Source organism: Oncorhynchus masou, chromosome 27, assembly GCF_036934945.1.
Source record: "Oncorhynchus masou masou isolate Uvic2021 chromosome 27, UVic_Omas_1.1, whole genome shotgun sequence".
Classification (NCBI taxonomy): domain Eukaryota; kingdom Metazoa; phylum Chordata; class Actinopteri; order Salmoniformes; family Salmonidae; genus Oncorhynchus; species Oncorhynchus masou.
The window spans coordinates 24,670,319-24,694,208 of NC_088238.1; positions in this window are offsets into that span (position 1 = coordinate 24,670,319).

The following is a 23,890-nucleotide window of genomic DNA, read 5'->3' on the forward strand; positions in this document are numbered from 1 at the left end:
CAGTAATCCAGACGGGAGATGACAAGTGCCTGGATTAGGACCTGCGCCGCTTCCTGTGTGAGGCAGGGTCGTACTCTGCGGATGTTGTAGAGCATGAACCTACAGGAACGGGCCACCGCCTTGATGTTAGTTGAGAACGACAGGGTGTTGTCCAGGATCACGCCAAGGTTCTTAGCGCTCTGGGAGGAGGACACAATGGAGTTGTCAACCGTGATGGCGAGATCATGGAACGGGCAGTCCTTCCCCGGGAGGAAGAGCAGCTCCGTCTTGCCGAGGTTCAGCTTGAGGTGGTGATCCGTCATCCACACTGATATGTCTGCCAGACATGCAGAGATGCGATTTGCCACCTGGTCATCAGAAGGGGGAAAGGAGAAGATTAATTGTGTGTCGTCTGCATAGCAATGATAGGAGAGACCATGTGAGGTTATGACAGAGCCAAGTGACTTGGTGTATAGCGAGAATAGGAGAGGGCCTAGAACAGAGCCCTGGGGGACACCAGTGGTGAGAGCGCGTGGTGAGGAGACAGATTCTCGCCACGCCACCTGGTAGGAGCGACCTGTCAGGTAGGATGCAATCCGCGCGTGGGCCGCGCCGGAGATGCCCAACTCGGAGAGGGTGGAGAGGAGGATCTGATGGTTCACAGTATCGAAGGCAGCCGATAGGTCTAGAAGGATGAGAGCAGAGGAGAGGGAGTTAGCTTTAGCAGTGCGGAGTGCCTCCGTAATACAGAGAAGAGCAGTCTCAGTTGAATGACTAGTCTTGAAACCTGACTGATTTGGATCAAGAAGGTCATTCTGAGAGAGATAGCGGGAGAGCTGGCCAAGGACGGCACGTTCAAGAGTTTTGGAGAGAAAAGAAAGAAGGGATACTGGTCTGTAGTTGTTGACATCGGAGGGATCGAGTGTAGGTTTTTTCAGAAGGGGTGCAACTCTCGCTCTCTTGAAGACGGAAGGGACGTAGCCAGCGGTCAGGGATGAGTTGATGAGCGAGGTGAGGTAAGGAGAAGGTCTCCGGAAATGGTCTGGAGAAGAGAGGAGGGGATAGGGTCAAGCGGGCAGGTTGTTGGGCGGCCAGCCGTCACAAGAAGCGAGATTTCATCTGGAGAGAGAGGGGAGAAAGAGGTCAGAGCACAGGGTAGGGCAGTGTGAGCAGAACCAGCGGTGTCGTTTGACTTAGCAAACGAGGATCGGATGTCGTCGACCTTCTTTTCAAAATGGTTGACGAAGTCATCTGCAGAGAGGGAGGAGGAGGGGGGGAGGGGGAGGGATTCAGGAGGGAGGAGAAGGTGGCAAAGAGCTTCCTAGGGTTAGAGGCAGATGCTTGGAATTTAGAGTGGTAGAAAGTGGCTTTAGCAGCAGAGACAGAGGAGGAAAATGTAGAGAGGAGGGAGTGAAAGGATGCCAGGTCCGCAAGGAGGCGAGTTTTCCTCCATTTCCGCTCGGCTGCCCGGAGCACTTTTATTCGAAGTGACTTACAATGGTTTTGATTGGGGGACATGCCCCCAACTCTGGCTCTGATCTACTGACTCGTAAATATACAGTTAATGAAAGAGAGAGTTTGTTCTGTGTTGAACACAAACTCCATCTTTCACTCGAGCCTCTGGTGTCAAATTAGGTGTAGAATATCAGACCCACCCCTACCCGGCCATCCGGTGTTTTCCTATGTCCTAGAAGTGTATCTTATTCACTTGCAGACTGACATGCCCTTTAAAATGTATATTTCATAATCTGGGGTTAGCTTTCCCCACATTTTACTCTGGTGTTTTGGATGTATTCTTAGCCTGGCATCGCTATGTCATTGGTAACCCTGTTCCTTAGTGACAGCTTTGGGGTGACACCAAGCTAAGGATGCTCTTGGCTATGGTGCAATGCTGAAACACGCAGTACAAATGGGTCAAAAACACAGAGAGAGATCTTATGACCTAAACTTTGTCTAACTGTCCCATTGTAACACTCTGGCGCAATCAAAGACACCATGTATGAAGGAGTTTTCCTCTCAAAGAACCTGAATAACATGACAAGATGTGCTAATTTTGGATCATGGATACTGTAACCTAATGTGACTGTGCCTAAACGATAGAACTGTCCTGTTTGTGTATTTGCTGAGGTCACAGACCTTTGACCTTAGAGTACTAGTGGCGATAAGCTCAGACATCATGTAATTAATGATATTCAATTGACTGTTTTGGAAAGATACAAATCAAAGGGCCTCTTAGATAAAAACATGGCGGAGGCTCCCAAGCTAGATCTGACAACTGTTTTTGCTGCAGTCGCTATATAAGGTCCCTACTTTGTTTAATTGTTACTAAACAATTGTGTCATTATAATTCACACTTGATAAGAAAAAGCAAACGTTTCACTAGCTGACTATGTGTGTGTCACTCCCCAAAATATATGGTGATAAGCAGAGAGAAATGAAACTGCAGTTACTCACAATAAAATGACAGCTCATAATGAAGATTATTAAAAAAAAAAAAATTAAAGACCAGCTTTATTCCATTGTATATCTCACTGTCACGCAAATATATATCTCTCTGTCATGCAAATCTTCAGAAACTCTTTCTAACTCAAGTTTACACTTCATAAGGGAAGGCAGTGGTGCTCACTGGTTGTGTTCCATGTAAACTCCATCATGTCTGTCTCCTCAGCAGTCGGAGCGGTATGGATGCCCTCTCCCAGAGAACCTGTACCCATACACCGTGTCCAGACCCATTTACTCCAGCCCCACATTTGAGGAGGACAACGAGAGGCAGGCCCGGGAGGAGAGGACCCTGAGGGAGAGACTCAGCCGCACCTGTGGGGCAGTTTGGATAAGGTTTTAATAGTCTTACTGAAAGGAAGACAGGCAACATTTTGTATGTTTGATCTGTGAGAAGTCTGTCTGTCTGTCTGTCTGTCTGTCTGTCTGTCTGTCTGTCTGTCTGTCTGTCCGTCCATCCGTCCGTCCGTCCGTCCATCTGTCTACTGTAATAATGTTTGACATTACATATGTGTTTTTTCCAATGCAGCTGCTCATGTAGGCAGGCCCTGAAGGTTGTGAAGGAGTCTTTCCTGTCATTGACTGGTTCTCCAGATACCCAATAAGAGAGTGGCTTCCCGGTGATGACATCTCTGGTGTTAGCACTGGTCTGGTGTGCAGTTTACAAGGTGTGTCCCAGTTTCTCTAAACCGACTGTAGTCGAAGTGTAGATTCCACAAATAGCAACTTTTTGATTATCCAGTGTGACCAAATGGCGTTCCTTTCCTCACTACTGTAATCACCCATGGCAAGCTGCTTTGAACCATTTCATGCTTAGAGAGTTTAGTGCTCTTTGAAGTAACATGCTGTTGAAATTGAAAGTCATCCATCTTGACAGAGTAACCATGTCAGGCTGCAGTTGCCCCTCGTCAATTCTCATACAGACGAGAGAACACTAACACTGCTCATGTCCTGGGGTATATTTCCTTGTGTCTCACAGGCCTGGCATATGTCCTGCTTGTGTCCGTGGCTCCAGACTATGGACTCTACTCTGCCTTCTTCCCCATCCTTACCTACTTCCTGCTGGGCACCTCCAGACACATCTCTGTAGGTAGGGCCCTTCAAGTGACTGACACTTGGACTGACTATTGACCAATGACTAATGAACTCATCCATCTCCTGTGATTGTACGTTTAATGAATGAGGCAGAGACTTATCAAGTCATATATGTAACAATGCATTTACAAAGTTGACATCAATTGCGTGTGCATTTATCAGGTGTCTCCCTTGCCTGTTCTCCACCCCTCAGGTCCCTTCCCTGTCACCTGTCTAATGGTAGTCTCCGTCGTGTTGATCCTCGCCCCCGATAACCACTTCCTGCTTCCGGGGAATGGCACCGGTGTGAATGGAACAAAGGCTGATAGGATTGTGGTGGACGTGGAGGCCATGGAGGCCCAGAGGATCATGGTGGCGTCGTCCATGACTTTGCTGGTCGGGCTGTTCCAGATGACTATTGAGTTAAAGATTCAGTGCAAAGAGGAAGACATTGATGTCCCACAATGTTCTGATATCATTCTGTTCATATTAATATAAGGTCTTGAGGAACAACTCTGGGCCCTGATAGCCTTTAACTTGGATCCAGAGTCATATGGTCTACTGTATCTCCATGGTGACCAGGTGTTCCTCCCCATAAAGGTGGTAATGGGGCTGCTCCAGGTGGGCTTCCTTGTCCGTTACCTGTCAGACCCCCTGGTGGGCGGCTTCACCACGGCTGCTGCCTTCCACGTCCTCATCTCCCAGCTGAAGATAGTCCTCTCCGTCCCCACTAACAACCACAGTGGCTGCTTCTCCATCCTCTACGTGAGGGTCTCGTACTCTAATACACACTGTAGAAGGACATCTGTCTCGATCCCTTTTGATAGGCTGTCGGAGAATTCATTCCGAAAAAAACAGCCTAGAATTTTCTTTCCATTAAACAACACATGGTTATTGACAAAATAACAATGAAAGAGCTTTCTATTTAGTGGTCATTCTATCCAACTAGGTTCATTTGAAGGCCGACAGTTTTTCTCAGTCGCTTTGGTGTATTTCTTAGATCAAAAGTGCAATTCTTGATACTACTTGTACAAATTCCATATAATCTAGTCACTTGTGCACATCAATAAAGCAATTTCTTATTCCTTTGAACAAATTGCAATTGATAATGTACAAGTGTCAGCTTTTTCCACATTATCAATTGCTCATGTCATGTTGATCAAAATATAGTAGATGGTTCTCTGCTGAATAGTCTTACCCCTCAAAACATCTAGGCATTCGTTCCTTGCATAAGCCATTACATGCAAAATTGTTGAACTATTTGTCAAAAAATGTCAAGCATAGTTTTACACATTTCTATTAGACCTTTTGTACAAAAACGTGAATTGATGAATCGTGCAGGTGAAATTGACCCTCACTCATGAAGGAATGTAAAGTGTTAGTTCAACCAACAATCAACCAGTTGTCTAAATTGCTCAAAGGTGCATCTCATGAAGAATCAATTGGCAAGCATATATAGACAGACCACAACACAGAGTTGCAATTTTCCAATAATGTATGGACCAGGAAACGAACAGGGTCAACAGCCAAGAGGAGGAAGAAGAGGAGCAAGGATGCGTGGTGGAAGGCAAAACAGAGGAAGAGGCAGAAGAGGACATAGGCGCATATCTGATGACATAAGGGCCACTATTGTGGACCATGTTGTCAATCATGGCCTTACAATGGCTGAGGCGGGTCGAAGGGTGCAGCCAAATATTGGGAGATCAACCGTGTCCTCAATAGTTCAAACGTTTCGAAGAGAGAACAGGTATGTCCACCAATGTACAGTGCACTGTTACTGTATATAAGCAGTATACTGTATACTTCCTACAATGCTTGATATTACAGTAGTCCACTTGTATTTCACAGCATACAGAAATATACTCTATACAGATACATACTGCACCTTACATGCACCCACCTGTATGTTTTACAGTAAAATGTGTGTTCGCATAGTTTTTGTCTATGTGAAAGTGTGCGATGCATCACTGCATTTTTCCCCACATAGGACTGCAAGATGACCTCAAACCGGTGGCAGAGGACGCCTTTTCACACCTCAACAGGAGGAGGCTATTTGCACCATGGTCCGAGCAAACAATGCCATGAGACTCAGGGAAATACATTATAGGACCATTATAGAAGACAACGATGTCTTTAAAAACATCCATACAGTTAGCATCTCAACCATCGACAGGGTGCTGCATAGAAACCAGATGAGTATGAAACAGCTGTACCGTGTACCATTCCAAAGGAATGAGGACAGAGTTAAGGAGCTACGGTACCCGTATGTACAGGTAAAACATATATCTATGTAACTACTTTACAGCACATTTTATAGTGATACATAGTACAGTAAGCATAAACTGCATACATTTCCATTGCTGTGGAAGGAACATGCAATATATGTACATTTTATGTCACTCTTCCTTACCAAAACAAATTCAACTGTGTGTTCTGGGATATAGCGTATAATGGAGTTGGAATCAAGTGCACCCTCTCACAACTTTGTATACGTGGATGAGGCTGGCTTCAACCTGACCAAATGCAAAAGGCGGGGTCGGAATATCATCGTTCACAGCTACTGTGGATTTGCCAGGCCAACGGGGAGAAAATATCACCATGTGTGCTGCTATTTCGGAGCATGGTGTCCTAACCTATATCCCCCTATAGGGCCATACAACACCCAGCATCTACTCAACTTTTTAGAGACTCTCTACAGGACTCTCATCCCTTATGATGAGAGGGGTCTGTTTAGAGATCATTTGCCAAAGTATGTGGTCATTTGTGATAATGTGAGTTTCCATCGATCAAACATCATAAGGCAATGGTTTGTGAACTACGTGAGGATGCTCATAGAATTCCTCCCACCTTATTCACCATTCCTTAACCCAATTGAGGAGTTCTTTTCAGCATGGAGGTGGAAGGTGTACGATCGTCAGCCACACACACAGATGACCCTGCTGGCTGCAATGGATGCAGCATGTGAGGACATCACAGTAAACGCCTGCAGAGGATGGATAAGGCATTCCAAAAGATTCTTTCCACGTTGCATTGGAAGGGAAAATATCCGGTGTGATGTGGATGAGAATATGTGGGCTGACAGACAGGAACGACTGGATGTGTAGAGACAGCACAACAGTGCTGCGGGCAAGGTTGTGCCTTAGGGGTGGTTTCCTGTGTTTCTTTCTAATTTAGTTTTTTCCCTTTGGGCCCCTTGGGTTGTCCAGTCTCTTTCAATCAATAACCCACATACAGTAATATGTAAATAGTACTGTTGAAATTGATATATGCCATAGAAGTGCAGCCTTGTGCATTTTCAATACTGTAACTGTCATCCAAACTGTAGCCTAATTTTACATCAGGTAATACTGTCAAAGTACACAGTTACATTCACAACATGCCTAAACATTTTGAAACCTTGTTCGTGAACAATGACTCAATGACTTATCATTCTGATGACACTGACATGATCATTGGCATGAATATTTACTTTTTGAGAGATGTACTAAGGATTTTTAGTGCCTGGCGAGCTTTAGAAACATATCTATTTTATATTGTAGTTTGTACAAATTGTTCTGAGAAATGCACTTATTATTTTGTACATGTTAGGGATGATGTGAAAAATGCACCAAAGCGACTGAGAAAAACTGTAAACAAAATGCACATCTCGGGGATAGAGTCAGACATCACCACATATGACCAATTCCTCTGTTTAGACGCTCATCGACGTGTTTGCCAACATCAGACAGACCAACAGAGCTGACCTGGTGGCCGGGCTGCTCACCATTGTCATCGTCCGAGGTCAACACCAAATTCCGGCACAAGATTCCTGTCCCCATCCCCATCGAAGTGATTGTGGTAGGAAATGGCATGGCTCACGGTCCATATTTTACTGCTTTGAAATGGTAACGATCGGTGTTTGAGATTCGGTGAAATGCAGAATATCCAAACATGTAATAGGGTCTATGGAGAATTCGGAGGATATTATGGGCTACTATTAATGGGGTGTTTTTTAGAACTTCTCCACCAAGTTAAATCATCCTAAGTGATAAAATAACTATAACCTAAAGATGAAATGACTGTATATGGATCTACTGTGTCCCATATGTGTTACATGTGTGATACATGTTTAAGTATAACAGTAACTCATCTCTCACCTCTCCTGTGTCCAACTGTCTCTATCTCCATCCCAATCCACCCCCCTCTCTCCCAGACCGTGGTTGCCGCTGGAATCTCCTACGCCACGGCGCTGGAGTCGCGCTACGGCGCCAGCATTGTGCACTGCATCCCCAGGGGGTGAGAGCCCTTCCTGTGGCACTTCCTGTTTCCTGTCCCCAAAGCAGAGGATGTTCTGGAGTTTTTTTATTGACAGACTTAGAATCGTATGGTCCTCCTCCTTAAGTCATTCAGCAGGCGCTGTCCAAACCAGACTGCCTTGGCTTGTAGTGTTACCGTCAGAGTATTAACAAATGGTTTCAACAATAATATCAACAAATGGCGTGGAGAAACGTTCCCAACCATACCAAACATAATTTGAAAGACTATTTAAATAACAATGTGAGTTAAATTCAGTTAAATTGAGTACTGTACACTTCCTAAATCGAACACAATATCAAAACTATTTTTCCCAATGTAACTTGTGTAACTTCCCACAGGTTTGCTCCAGGTCAGCCCCCCAACATAGAGCTGCTGTGGAACATTCTGGGCTCTAGTTTCTCTAGAGCGGTAGTGGGCTATGCAGTGGCTGTCTCTGTGGCCAAGGTACAGTATATGCTGCAAAACACGACTACACTACACCATTGATGGTAATCAGGTGTGTGTGTGTGTGTGTGTGTGTGTGTGGTACATTCCAAACTTCCTGCCAATCATGTTCTTTCCCTAAGCAAAATTTCTCTCACGCTGTGGGAGTCGACCTGTGATGTGAGAGTGTCAATAACCAAGAGTTTAATATGACCTTCCTAATGTCTCTCTGAAACAATGTGAGCATTGTGGCCAAAATCTATTTTTTGGAGTCACTCCACACAGACACACACATAGTCAGGACACCACTAAAACACTGTGTTGGTTTTCATAGTAAGTATCACTTAAATGCTTCATTCAGTGAGTTTACAGTAACTCAACACTCCCTACCAAATCCGGATTTGTATATTGCAAATTAGCACCAACGCAAATGTTTTCTAAATCAGGCCCTTGTCTCTATGACATCACAGCAGAGCACAGGTACAGTATGTTCAAGAACAACATTGTCACGTTCTGACCTTAGTTCCTTTTTTATGTCTTTGTGTTAGGTTGGTCAGGGCGTGAGTTGGGGTGGGTAGTCTAGGTTATTTTTTCTATGTTATATTTCTATGTGTTTGGCCTAATATTGTTCTCAATCAAAGGCAGGTGTCGGTCGTTGTCTCTGATTGAGAATCATACTTAGGTAGCCTGTTTTCCCCATTTAGGTTGTGGGTGTTTAATTTCTGTTTAGTGTCTGTTCACCTGGCAGAACTGTTTAGTTTTCACTTCGTTGTTATTTTGTGTAGTGTTCAGTTTTTTTCCCCTTCCACCAACGAGAATCGTATAGAAACACCCACCAGGACCAAGCAGTGTGGTATCGAGCAGCAGCGTTCTCTGGACTCATGGGCATGGGAGGAGATTTTAGACGGTAAGGGACCCTGTGCACAGCTGGGGAATATCACCGCCCCAAGGAAGAACTTGAGGCAGCGAGAGCTGAGCGGCGGAGATATGAGGAGGTAGCACGGCAGCGCGACAGGCACAAAATTGGGAGGGGGCACACGGGGAGTGTGGCGGAGTCAGGTTGGAGACCTGAGCCCAATCATCCGGCTTACCAGAGGAAGCGCAGTACTGGTCAGGCACTGTGTTATGCGGTCAAGCGCACTGTGTCGCCATTACGCGCTCATAGCCCAAGGCGCTATAGGCTAGCCCCCCGCAAGTGCTATGCGAGTGTGGGCATCCAGCCAGGGCGTGTTGTGCCAGCTCAGCGTGTCTGGTCTCCAGTACACAGTTTCGGCCCAGGGTATCCTGCGCCGGCTCTGCATGCTGTGTCTCCGGGAAGCTGGGAGGGTGCAGTGCGTCCTATGCCTGCGCTCCTCCCATGCCGGGCGAATGTGGGCATTGAGCCTAAGGGAGAGGTGCGAGTGCTATGCAACAGATCTTCAGTGCTCACCCACAGCCCTGTTCAACCTGTGCCTGCACTCTGGAGGGTCCGGGCTAAAGTGGTCATCCAGCCTGGAGGAGTGGTGCCAAGGCTGCGCACCAGAGCTCCAGTGCTCCCCCACAGCCCAGTCCATCCGGTGCCTCCTCCACACACCAGGACTACTGTAGGTCTCCCCAGCCTCGTGGGTCCTGTGGCAGCCCCACGCACCAGGCTGTCTCTCCGTCTCCTCCCTCCAGGTTCACTCGTCTGTCCTGAGTTGCCAGAGCCGCCCGTCTGTCCTGAGTTGCCGGAGCCGCCCGTCTGTCCTGAGTTGCCGGAGCCGCCCGTCTGCCCTGAGTTGCCGGAGCCGCCCGTCTGTCCTGAGTTGCCGGAGCCGCCCATCTGTCCTGAGTTGCCGGAGCCGCCCGTCTGTCCTGAGTTGCCGGAGCCGCCCGTCTGTCCTGAGTTGCCGGAGCCGCCCGTCTGTCCTGAGTTGCCGGAGCCGCCCGTCTGTCCTGAGTTGCCGGAGCCGCCCGTCTGTCCTGAGTTGCCGGAGCCGCCCGTCTGTCCTGAGTTGCCGGAGCCGCCCGTCTGTCCTGAGCTGCCAGAGTCGCCCTTCACTACGGCGCTGCCGGAGTCTCCCGCATGACCGCAGTATTTCAATTAAAATATGACAAATACTTACTACGCTGCATTTTGGTCCTCCTCTCCTTCCACCAACGAGAATTGTTATAAACATTTGCAGATTGACACTGGTTTCTCAGCTGTAACGTGTGTGATGCTCCATGTGTCATTTGCAGTAGATTGACCAGGCTTTCTCCCTGTGTGTCCTAGGAGCTGATAGCGTTCGGGTTCAGCAATGTGTTCTGTGGCTGCTTCTCCGGCTTTGTGGCAAGCACTGCACTGTCCCGCACCGCTGCACTGTCCCGCACCGCTGTACAGGAGAGCACCGGTGGCAAGAGTCAGGTACACTATACAGTACTTATAGGCTAGAAACACACACACACACACAATAACTGGTGCCGTTACAAACGTGTACACTACTCCTACAGATGGCTGGTATAATCTCAGCTGTGATGGTAATGATTGTGATCCTGGCTCTGGGGCACCATCTTGGAACCCCTGCAGAAGTTTAGGAAAGGGATCAATGAAAATGCAGAGTGTGAAATGGAATTGGTGTAGACTATCACAACTTATCCAGTTCTGTATTGGTCCCACAGTCAGTGCTGGCAGCCATCGTCATCGCCAACCTGAAGGGAATGTTCATGCAGGTGACAGAGGTGCCCACACTGTGGAGACAGAACCGAGCAGACTGTGTGAGTAACACTGTAGAGCGCCGTTCAATCCCCTGAAGTACTGTAGATGACATAAAAGCATGATCAACTTGGTGTACATGGAATAACTTTATGTCATCACTGGCAGTAAAGATACCGCAGTGTGTTGATGTCACCCAATCCACTGTATTTCACTTCAATGTAACAATTGAACTAGGAGTTTCTCTGCTGGATCTCATCATAAGTTAAAACTGAAACTTGTTATTTTCCCAGTTCATCTGGCTGGCGACCTGCCTGGCTTCTGTGGTGTCGGGACTGGACGTGGGACTGCCGGCTGGCCTGGTGTTTGAGATGGGAACTGTGTTGGTCAGGACACAGTTGTGAGTGACACATAACACCTATAGCACGTAACACACTACATAGTACCAATCACTTACGTTACTAGATGCATTCTGGGAAGGCCTAGATTAGATGTCATATTTTGATGTAGATATTGTTATGTACACTACAGTATCTACCCTGTATTGTAAATCCATTAGCCCTGAATCAGAAGATCAAAAGATTTCCCTGGCTTGCGTGTTTGACCACGTGCTCTTCACCGCTGCGTAGATAAGAGTCTATAAACGTCAGTCGGCGAGACTGAGTAACACTGAGCAGGCCTCTGCTGTAATCAAAGGCTATTAGGGTGGCTTTGAAGTCTTCAGCTCGTGTCATTAGAAATATTGACTTTCCCAAACCCACTGATGTATAACATAAAACAAATAAGCATTAAAAATAACTGCAAAGACATTATAGGATTCATGTGCTTGATGTGTCCTAGTTTAAACGGTCATTATTTATATTGTCTGTCTACAAAATAGAAATGAGGATGGCATTAAGAAAAATATATTTTATTTATAAAGAAAAACAGTCCTGCATGCTCTGCACTTGGAAACATACCCGGCACAAACATATACAGGGACATGAAAGACTACAAGAATGTAAGACATCTGATATGTTTGAACTCTAATTAATATATACCAGAAATGGATGCCAGAAATAAATGCAATAATTAGGCCTTCCTCTTCCAGATTACAGAAATTCCCAGAATTAAGATTTTTAAGTGCAATGCTCCTAATCTACTTTGCCAACATTGACTACTTCAAAGAGTGATTGAGAGCCACGGTGATTGAACTCGTTATATTTCCCCTTGGCATTGTATAGATTGTGGATAGGCCTTATCATTCTACAAGCAGGCAAGATGAAAGTTTGTTGTGCATTTGACCTTTGACATGCAGGTGGGGTTTGACTCTGTCAGAGTGTTCAAGAAGAGGAATAAGGCCCTCAAGAAGATTCACAAACTCATAAAGAAAGGGAAACTGAGGGCGACAGAGGTACGACACAATCTGATTATTGATAACATTCATCTGTTCAGCTCAGAATCTTTTGGAACAGGGAATTTCCAACTTCAGTCTCCTTTCAATCCTTTACACTCATTTAGTTTTGCTCTGTAATGTGAGCTCCAGTACCTGGTAACCAGTTAGAATTTTATGATTGGTTGTGGAACTACATTTGACTTGATTGGTTGAACCTCCGTTCCCCCAGACCGGGGAGGTGGTATCCGAGGTCTCCCTGGGTGTCTCCAGACCATTTCCGGGGACCTTCTCCCTTACCTCACCTCGCTCATCAACTCATCCCTGACCGCTGGCTACGTCCCTTCCGTCTTCAAGAGAGCGAGAGTTGCACCCCTTCTGAAAAAACCTACACTCGATCCCTCCGATGTCAACAACTACAGACCAGTATCCCTTCTTTCTTTTCTCTCCAAAACTCTTGAACGTGCCGTCCTTGGCCAGCTCTCCCGCTATCTCTCTCAGAATGACCTTCTTGATCCAAATCAGTCAGGTTTCAAGACTAGTCATTCAACTGAGACTGCTCTTCTCTGCATCACGGAGGCGCTCCGCACTGCTAAAGCTAACTCTCTCTCCTCTGCTCTCATCCTTCTAGACCTATCGGCTGCCTTCGATACTGTGAACCATCAGATCCTCCTCTCCACCCTCTCCGAGTTGGGCATCTCCGGCGCGGCCCACGCTTGGATTGCGTCCTACCTGACAGGTCGCTCCTACCAGGTGGCGTGGCGAGAATCTGTCTCCTCGCCACGCGCTCTCACCACTGGTGTCCCCCAGGGCTCTGTTCTAGGCCCTCTCCTATTCTCGCTATACACCAAGTCACTTGGCTCTGTCATAACCTCACATGGTCTCTCCTATCATTGCTATGCAGACGACACACAATTAATCTTCTCCTTTCCTCCTTCTGATGACCAGGTGGCGAATCGCATCTCTGCATGTCTGGCAGACATATCAGTGTGGATGACGGATCACCACCTCAAGCTGAACCTCGGCAAGACGGAGCTGCTCTTCCTCCCGGGGAAGGACTGCCCGTTCCATGATCTCGCCATCACGGTTGACAACTCCATTGTGTCCTCCTCCCAGAGCGCTAAGAACCTTGGCGTGATCCTGGACAACACCCTGTCGTTCTCAACCAACATCATGGCGGTGGCCCGTTCCTGTAGGTTCATGCTCTACAACATCCGCAGAGTACGACCCTGCCTCACACAGGAAGCGGCGCAGGTCCTAATCCAGGCACTTGTCATCTCCCGTCTGGATTACTGCAACTCGCTGTTGGCTGGGCTCCCTGCCTGTGCCATTAAACCCCTACAACTCATCCAGAACGCCGCAGCCCGTCTGGTGTTCAACCTTCCCAAGTTCTCTCACGTCACCCCGCTTCTCCGCTCTCTCCACTGGCTTCCAGTTGAAGCTCGCATCCGCTACAAGACCATGGTGCTTGCCTACGGAGCTGTGAGGGGAACGGCACCGCAGTACCTCCAGGCTCTGATCAGGCCCTACACCCAAGCAAGGGCACTGCGTTCATCCACCTCTGGCCTGCTCGCCTCCCTACCATTGAGGAAGTACAGTTCCCGCTCAGCCCAGTCAAAACTGTTCGCTGCTCTGGCCCCCCAATGGTGGAACAAACTCCCTCACGACGCCAGGACAGCGGAGTCAATCACCACCTTCCGGAGACACCTGAAACCCCACCTCTTCAAGGAATACCTAGGATAGGATAAGTAATCCTTCTCACCACCCCCCCCCTTAATGATTTAGATGCACTATTGTAAAGTGGCTGTTCCACTGGATGTCAGAAGGTGAATTCACCAATTTGTAAGTCGCTCTGGATAAGAGCGTCTGCTAAATGACTTAAATGTAAATGTGTCGACAACAAGGGTTTCGAGAGCGAGCGGGACAGTGCGCGGGAGTCCGGGCAGGTGGAGGACGGGGATTGGCCTGTGCCAGAGGTGGAGGTCCGTGTGGATTGGGCCATGGAGCTGCCAGTCAGGGTGTCGGTACCTAAGGTCCTGCTCCACAGCCTGGTACTGGACTTCTCAGCCGTGTCCTTCCTAGACGTGGTGGCCGTCAAGTCCCTCAGACAGGTGGAGTGGACTCTAGTACTGGTACCATCCATATGATATTCTATAGAATAGATTTTACAGACTACAGTTCATTCAAAGATAAAATATCCCTTACTACAGTGTTATAGTGAATCATCTTTCTGACATCAGTTGAGCTAGTGATCTACTGTATGACGAGGCATCATGTCACAGCTTATACACAGTGCCCCAGCTCATGACAATGCACAAATGACACAACTAAAGGAACAAATACCCTGTATGGTTCAGTGGAGGTCGGTGACGTTTAAGATGAGGGAGGATGATTTTTTTTTATGAACATGGCCTTATTACTATCACAGCATATTGGATGATTGTCATTCATATTCCATTCACCCAGCTCAATCTAACAGCGATAGGTTTAGGCTACTACATGATACAAAATGTTTCCCTATACCCATCAGGACAGTTTACAACACCGATCGAGAGAAAAAATGAGAATAATCAAGGTGACAGACAATGACACATTTAATACTGCATCGCACAATCTTGCATGCATCTAGCTGATTTAGGGTGTAATCATTAGTCAAACAGTTGCAAATGAGATATTCTTTTGGACAAATTTAGGTATGTTTATCCCTCTTTCGTTACGTTTGCTTCCGTTTAAGACGTTTATTTCAACAGAATGGGTGGAATGAATACAGCCCTGATCACACGCAAAAACAGTTCACTTTCATAGCAGCCACATACAAACAGCATGATCATTTTGCCAGTTGTATAATTCCTTTTCGCATCTACACGCTCTCTTTCTCTCACCTTTTCCCTTCGCTTGTGGACATCAGTGCACAACACATCAGTGATCTGTGCCCAGGCAAAAAAAACTTTGCTGGACATTTTTATTTAAATCTATTTTTTAATTATGATTTTTCAGGGGGTGCTGCAGCATCCTCAGCACCCCTACTTCATGATTAATGTGAAGCCTTCAACGTTTTGTATTGAAGTCTAGCTGTCTTCTGGCTACACCGTTGGTGCTACCCTACAGAGGGCTGTGAATGCTACTGTAGACCGTCATTGCAAAAAACAGTGTGTTTTAATCAATTATTTGGTGACATGTGAATATATTTAGTGTAGTTTTATGTAAAAATGCAAACATTTTTATGAAATTCACTGAGGAGGGTGGTCCTCCCCGGTTCAACAGCCTCAGAATACTACACTGCTCAAAAAAATAAAGGGAACACTTAAACAACACAATGTAATTCCAAGTCAATCACACTTCTGTGAAATCAAACTGTCCACTTAGGAAGCAACACTGATTGACAATAAATTTCACATGCTGTTGTGCAAATGGAATAGACAACAGGTGGAAGTTATAGGCAATTAGCAAGACAACCCCAATAAAGGAGTGGTTCTGCAGGTGGTTACCACAGACCACTTCTCAGTTCCTATGCTTCCTGGCTGATGTTTTGGTCACTTTTGAATGCTGTGGCAAGAAGGTTTGCTGTGTCTGTCAGCGTAGTGTCCAGAGCATGGAGGCGCTACCAGGAGACAGGCCAGTACATCAGGAGACGTGGAGGAGGCTGTAGGAGGGCAACAACCCAGCAGCAGGACCGCTACCTCCGTCTTTGTGCAAGGAGGAGCAGGAGGAGCACTGCCAGAGCCCTGCAAAATGACCTCCAGCAGGCCACAAATGTGCATGTGTCTGCTCAAATGGTCAGAAACAGACTCAGGGTGGTATGAGGGCAGAGTGGTATGAGGGCCCGACGTCCACAGGTGGGGGTTGTGCTTACAGCCCAACACCGTGCAGGACGTTTGGCATTAGCCAGAGAACACCAAGATTGGCAAATTCCCAACTGGCCACAGATGAAAGCAGGTTCACACTGAGTCTGGAGACGCCGTGGAGAACGTTCTGCTGCCTGCAACATCCTCCAGCATGGCCAGTTTGGCGGTGGGTCAGTCATGGGGTGGCATTTCTTTGAGGGGCCGCACAGCCCCCAAGTGCTCGCCAGAGGTAGCCTGACTACCATTAGGTACCGAGATGAGATCCTCAGACCCCTTGTGAGACCATATGCTGGTGCGGTTGGCCCTGGGTTCCTCCTAATGCAAGACAATGCTAGACATCATGTGGCTGGAGTGTGTCAGCAGTTCCTGCAAGAGGAAGGCATTGATGCTATGGACTGGCCCGCCCGTTCCCCAGACCTGAATCCAATTGAGCACATCTGGGACATCATGTCTCGCTCCATCCACCACAGACTGTCCAGGAGTTGGCGGATGCTTTAGTCCAGGTCTGGGAGGAGATCCCTCAGGAGACCATCCGCCACCTCATAAAGAGCATGCCCAGACATTGTAGGGAGGTCATACAGGCACGTGGAGGCCACACGCACTACTGAGCCACATTTTGACTTGTTTTAAGGACATTACATCAAAAGTGGATCAGCCTGTAGTGTGGTTTTCCACTTTATTTTTGAGTGTGACTCCAAATCCAGTCCTCCGTGGGTTGATAAATTTGATTTCCATTGATAATTTGTGTGTGATTTTGTTGTCAGCACATTCAACTATGTAAAGAAAAAAGTATTTAATAAGAATATTTCATTCATTCAGATCTAGGATGTGTTATTTTAGTGTTCCCTTTATTTTTTTGAGCAGTGTACTTTAAATAATGCCTTTTGCTCTTTTGTTTTCTGTAGCAATCTCAGGGCACAGGAATGTGCTTGTGTGTTTAGAGGGTTTGTGTGTTTAGTGATATCAGAGCTTAACCCTGTGAGATAAATGGCATGGTGTCACACTAATCTGTCCCCCTCTGTCCTCTACAAGTCATTAACGAGTTCCTACGCATTGGAGTCAATGTCAACATCGCAGGCTGTGACGGTACGGTTTGGGATGAAAAAATACAGTATATGTCACTATTTAAAGTCTTGAGCATCGTAAGCAGTGTTGTTGGGACAGTGCTATTACTTTCTTACAAAGTATTCTGCTGTAAAATGTTTGTTCAATGCTGCCAAGTGGATTATAATGAACTAAAAGCAGATTGTACTATCAAAATGTCCATGTCATAATAATGGTTGTGTTTTGTTGGCCTGCTTGGAAGTTTACATTCTGATAACTGGTGGTTTCTGTGCCAGTCTGTTTCAGCACTGGACAGCCCCTGCCTTCTGCATTGGGTTCTTTGCTGTTGTTAATGGTCTCTCTAACTGGCATCTAACACTCCAGATGAAATTGTATGGAAAATGGAAGCATTGGCCTTCTTCGACTTGGAGGTCATACGAGATCTCCTCTTTCTCTCTGTCCACGATGCCATCCTCTTCATCAAACTGGAGACAGCCAATGGGAGCATGCAGGATGCCATGGTTGAGGGGGAGAGGGGCCAGGAAATCTGTGGTTTATTCTCTGATTTTAATTGATGCTCAAACAACTGACTAAAGACTGTATTTACCTTGCTATCTTGTCTTTGCCAGCTTTCTCTAAGGCAGGACTGCAAGGAGCCACCACCTTTCACTGAGGAAGAGGACCTGATTGAGACCTATGACAACCAGCATAGAGTGAGAACTATTCATCACTCCATTCTCTTTTATTGTCAATCGCATCAGAATGTTTGACAGCCATAATTTTGTCCCTTATTCATCCAAGTCTCTCATCCATAGGCAATCCATGGACTCTCCAATTCACACACATACGCAGAAGAGCTGACTGTATCTGTGTTCTCTGTGAACGGAGGATCAACCAGTATAGATTACTTTCCAGAAGGGACCACGGTCAAATCAGGGGACACTGACGATGGATTTTCCCCAGGCTACAGCTCAAACTCAGGGGAAGCTACACTTAGTCCACTCCAACGTTACACTCAGTTGGCTAAGAGGGTGATTTGAGGCAGCCGATCATTGATATCTCTCTTTAACAACCGTAAAGTGTCTTAATTATATCAATGAATAATAAACTAATTTTAGATGTATATATTTATATTATTGTAAACGCTCTGCTATGTCAAGGCCCTTCTCTTTTACAAGTGTAAAGAATGTCAATAGGGATGAAGTACAACAGGAGTTAGGCATGTCCTTTTCCTTGGGCGCATGTCGACAACAGGACCATTGTTTGTGTCTGTGTCGAGGGCTTTCGGAAGAACAAATGCATAAATACAGAGGTCATGCTCATCAGCGCAGTTGATCTGTGTTATAAACACTCAGTTTCCTCCCTCCCGAGATGATCACTCCCATGGGGCGGAAGGGACATCAAAGGACCTCGGCTGAACCTGGAAGACGGAAGGAGAGACACTTCTGTTTTATTTGTGGCCTACTTAGTTAACAAGAGAAACGAGTGGTACTACCTCCCAAATTCTTTTTCTCCTAGACCCATCCACTGCACAGGAAGTGATATCATACAGGAAGAGTTGAAGTGTGTGTAAATAATGACTGTCTATTAAATTGACAAGATATTAGTGACTGCTCTAACAATGGAAACACATGTCCTCAAAGATGGAAGGCAGGCGGAAGGTGGCGAGATCAGGTGAGACCATTCTAGCCAATGAGAGGGTAGATACATGTGTGAACAACAGGCCATAGAGATAGATAGAGGACTCATCTTTGTATCGGCGCAATCATAATGTCTGTACCAGCATGTGCAGCACAATTGAAGCTATCTCCATTTTAAAAAATGTTTTATTCATTAGCTGATTTCTCCCAACTCATTGCCTGATGACTCAAACTAAATTGTTTCGCTGCTCTATCATTTGCTACATACTTCAGTCTGAGACTGTCATCATTGAAGTTGTTTGCGGTGATGTCAAAATGAGGGGTGTTTTACAAAACAAGTCCTCAGCGATTAGATCATCTCTAAGCAAGAGGAGTATCAAAGCCAATAACGAATTTTCAAACACCGCTTTACCCACGTGTGTTCTGGCTCTTGGCCAACCCATCGGTTTTTGGGACCAATCACATGGTCTAAAACGGATTTCCATTCTAGAAATTGTCGAGGAGTTACTTAGATCCAGACTCATTGCAGAGAAGAAAATAACATCAAGCAATTGGCTGGAGCAAGGAGTTTAGGTAGCCAGGCAACCCAACTCATAGGAATCCCCACCCAGTTGATTAGTGTAAAACGGTGAAAGCCCTCAATGGCAATGTCCATGCTAAAATTAGTTATATCCATGATGAGTCTATCCATCTCTGACAACTGGCACAACTCCGATATAAAGTTGTTTTTGAGTAACTTGCGTTCTGAGCATCATGAAACTTCTATTCGATCAAATAAGCCTCCCATAGCAAATGATCAATTCCATTTTTTGTTGACCAAATTTGATACAAAAATTCCTCACTTCGTTGGCTTATTTTTGTGGACAGATTTTGGGCAGAGTAAAACCTTTCGCATTTCCTCTTCCTCTCTGGTTTAAAGGGTTTGGTTGGTTGTTTTTTATTAAGGCCATTAAGAGATGAATGAGGCAATGTTGCGTTCTCAGCCATCAACTCTACAATAAAAGGCAGAATGTTGTAAAAAATGTGTACTAGCAATACCAAGAGCAGAATTGTAAAGTTGTTTTTCTTTTAATCATGTCTAAATATGGACAGCAAACATTACTGCTAACTTTGAAGAGATTTTTGTCATATTTCTGGATTTGATTGTACAATTAAAGCTTTGTGGAATATTACATTTAGTGTCATATTTCCTTTCCCAGTTAATCAAAATATCCTTATCTGCCTCTGGCCATGTGCGAGGTATGAGTTGTCTGTGCAGACTACGGCCCTAGCAATCCCCTGATGTTCCTGTGTGGGTTACTGTGAAGTAAGCTTGATAGTGTTGTGTTACTAATTGTGGGAATTGTGTAAAGGCATTTATCACCGTATGTACACATTCCCTTTACACACACACAGACACACACACACACACACACACACACACACACACACACACACACACACACACACACACACACACACACACACACACACACACACACACACACACACACACACACACACACACACACACACACACACACACACACACACACTCGGCATTCATTCTTCAACATATTGGACTACAGTGGCTGGGTGAGTCTGAAGACAACGTTCTATGTATGTCAGATAAGATATATTCAACACTTTTTTTTAAGAGTTATATTTCATTTTATAACTTGGCAGTACAGTCTTACTGGATGGGAGAGGCAAGAACTTGTACCGTGGGGTGAGTAGTGTAAAGCAAGCTTTAAAAATAAGTATTGCTTTCCGTTCAGCCTCTAACAAAGTCACTACTGTAAGACTCACACACACCTTTTTATCAGATTCAGCCTATTTCAGTGAGCAACTACCTCACTATTTGACTGCTGCATCTATTCAGATCAAGGTGTTCTATCTATAAGCAGGTTACTGTTTCAGTACGTACAGGTTGCTCCATTCTTAATGATTGTGAAACGATCATTTATACCTGGTTCTAGCTTGGGTCCTTTGTCCTGATTTTGTCCACGTTCTGTTTGTGCCCACATTTTTTGAGACAGATGTAGAAAATCAAAAGACATATTGTGATCTGATTGTGATCATGTCATCCTGTCCACCTCTGGCAGTCAGACACACATTGTGTCTGGGTATCTTACACGTGTAGACAGCTCTGGAAAGAGAAACAATTTATATCATCATTATTTCCGCCCTATAAAATCATTGACAGGTGGCACCGTTGGCTGATTACATCAATATGTGTCCAACAATAAATAAATGAATAACATTTCTGAAAGAATAGCTGTGAAATCATTTACGTAAAGGAAGGGAAGGGACTAGAAAATGTGGTCATAATGCAGACCCAGTGGACAGATAACAGACACATTTCTGGAAATATGGGCACAATCAGAATGTAGACAAGTTCAGTACAAACGACTCATGTCAGTGCCAGGTATCAATGGGGCTTAGAGCATCCATCACCTGATCTGCTTTCATGGTATCATGATGAAAATTATAATTATATTATCTGTAATTAATATTTGACAGCATCTAGAAACTTTGTGTTCTAATCTCCACCGGTGGTTGTGACTGTAGATATTTATTACTTGGGTTTATAGTCTACATTGTAAAAACACCCTTAAAAGTAGATGGCACATTCTAGTCGGTGCTATAGTTGCTAGGATTCTCCCATGTGGAACCTGTTCCTGGGGACAACCTGACATACATCGTTTTTTCGCTGAGATTCTCTCCCAAGCACAAATGTTTATCATCACATTGTAAAAGGTTCTCAGTTCTCTCTGCTGAAGACTACCGTACTGTTTATTGGCTGTTCTATAGTTATTATTGTATATGAGCCAGGCCATGCCAAGCTCATATCAGGAGTGATTCATTGATTTGAAGATTTACGGACTATTTGAAAACTCTCTAAATGATACATGAAAAAGTACGTAGGTTATGTTCATTCATATATGAGACATGTTTATTTATTGTACTTTATTTATTGTACTTTATTGTACTATTGTACAAATCAAATAAATCAAATCCAAATGAAATTGTATTGGTCACATACACATGGTTAGCATATGTTAATGCGAGTGTAGCAAAATGCTTGTGCTTCTAGTTCCAACAGTGCAGTAATATCCAGCAAGTAACCTAACAATTTCACAACAACTACCTTATACACACAAGTGTAAAGGGATGAATAAGAATATGTACATATAAATATATGGATGAGCGATGGCCGTGCAGCATAGGCAAGATGCAGTAGATGGTATAGAGTACTGCATATACAGATGAGATGAGTAATGTAGGGTATGTAAACATTATATAAAGTGGCATTGTTTACAGTGACTAGTGATACATTTATTACATCCAATTATTATTAAAGTGGCTAGAGATTTGAGTCAGTATGTTGGCAGCAGCCAATCAATGTTAGTGATGGCTGTTTAACAGTTTGATGGCCTTGAAATAGAAGCTACTTTTCAGTCTCTTGGTCCCAGCTTTGATGCGCCTGTACTGACCTCGCCTTCAGGATGATAGCGGGGTGAACAGGCAGTGGCTCACTTGGTTGTTGTCCTTGATGATCTTTTTGGCCTTCCTGTAACATCGGGTGGTGTAGGTGTCCTGGAGGGCAGGTAGTTTGCCCCCGGTGATGCTTTGTGCAGACCGCACCACCCTCTGGAGAGCCTTACGGTTGTGGGCGGAGCAGTTGCTGTACCAGGCGGGGATACAGCCCGACAGGATGCTCTCGATTGTGCATCTGTAAAGGTTTGTGAGTGTTTTCGGAGACAAGCCACATTTCTTCAGCCTCCTGAGGTTGAAGAGGCGCTGTTGCTTCTTCTTCACCATGCTGTCTGTGTGGGTGGACCATTTCAGTTTGTCTGTGATGTGTATGCCGAAGAACTTAAAACTTTCCAGAAGTCAATTGTATTCACATTTGACAAATCAACAATAATTGTACTTTTAAATGACTTACTTACTTACAAAAACCTACACACAAAAACCTAAAACGCAAACAGACCATCACAAACAGTTATTAAACAGTTATATTAGTAATTTTTCACATACCTCAATCATATCACTGTCAAAATAGGTCACAACCAAGTCACTCAGCTCACCTTGCTCAGTGAGAGACTTATCATTTCTTTAATCTGCCTTTCTGAGTGGAAAGGGCAGGAGTAGGGAGTCAGTGGAAACTATTTGTCCTTGGAGTCGTTAACGGAGCAATCCAGCCTTTATCACCCATTACAAATCTGGCATCACACATGTCAAAGTCTTGGAGAACAAAGGCCCGGTCTATAACAAACAGAACAAAATTGCATGACGAGGCAGTAACAATTAATAATGTTAATATGAGGATGTGCTTCTTTTGATTTAGGAAACGCTATCTTGATTTTTATTTTTTTATTAAACATGAGAAGGTCAGAATAGATGCAGGTTAGCATTTTTTTTGTCATGAATCTAGTTCTGGGGACACTAGTGGTCACTAGCTGGCACAGTCACAAAATCATAAAATCAGAATTGAAACCTAACCTTAACCCTAACCCTAACCTTAAACACACTACTAACAGTAACGCCTAACCGTAACCTTAAATTAAGACCAAAAAGTACATTTTCGTTTTTGTGGATTTTTACAATATAGACAATTTTGACTTTGCAGCTGGCCCATCTAAAGGAAATCGCTCAGTTCTGCCTCCTGTGCAAGATTCATGATATTAAACGTCAACCAGCGAAACATACAACCCAATTATGTTTCTTCGGGTACTGTAAGTAATAAATATACAATAAAAACAGAGAATAAAGTAACCTTCCCCTACACACACACAAACATATTGTACACACACATGCACAGACGCACACACACACACCTATGAGGTCATTCCCACAGACATGCTATTTTCGCTTGACTGGAATGCAGCTTTGAAAGCCATCAAAAACATGTACTATTTTACAGTAATAAAACTGTGATGATAACGTAAAGCAGAGATACCTGTAGCTTATCAACTGGTCTCACAACAACATCTGGGTCAAGGTAATATGTTTTCATAGAGAGGGAAAATTCAGTTTGATCTGGTCCATCATTTATGCTGCAGGGTTCCCCAAAAGGAGG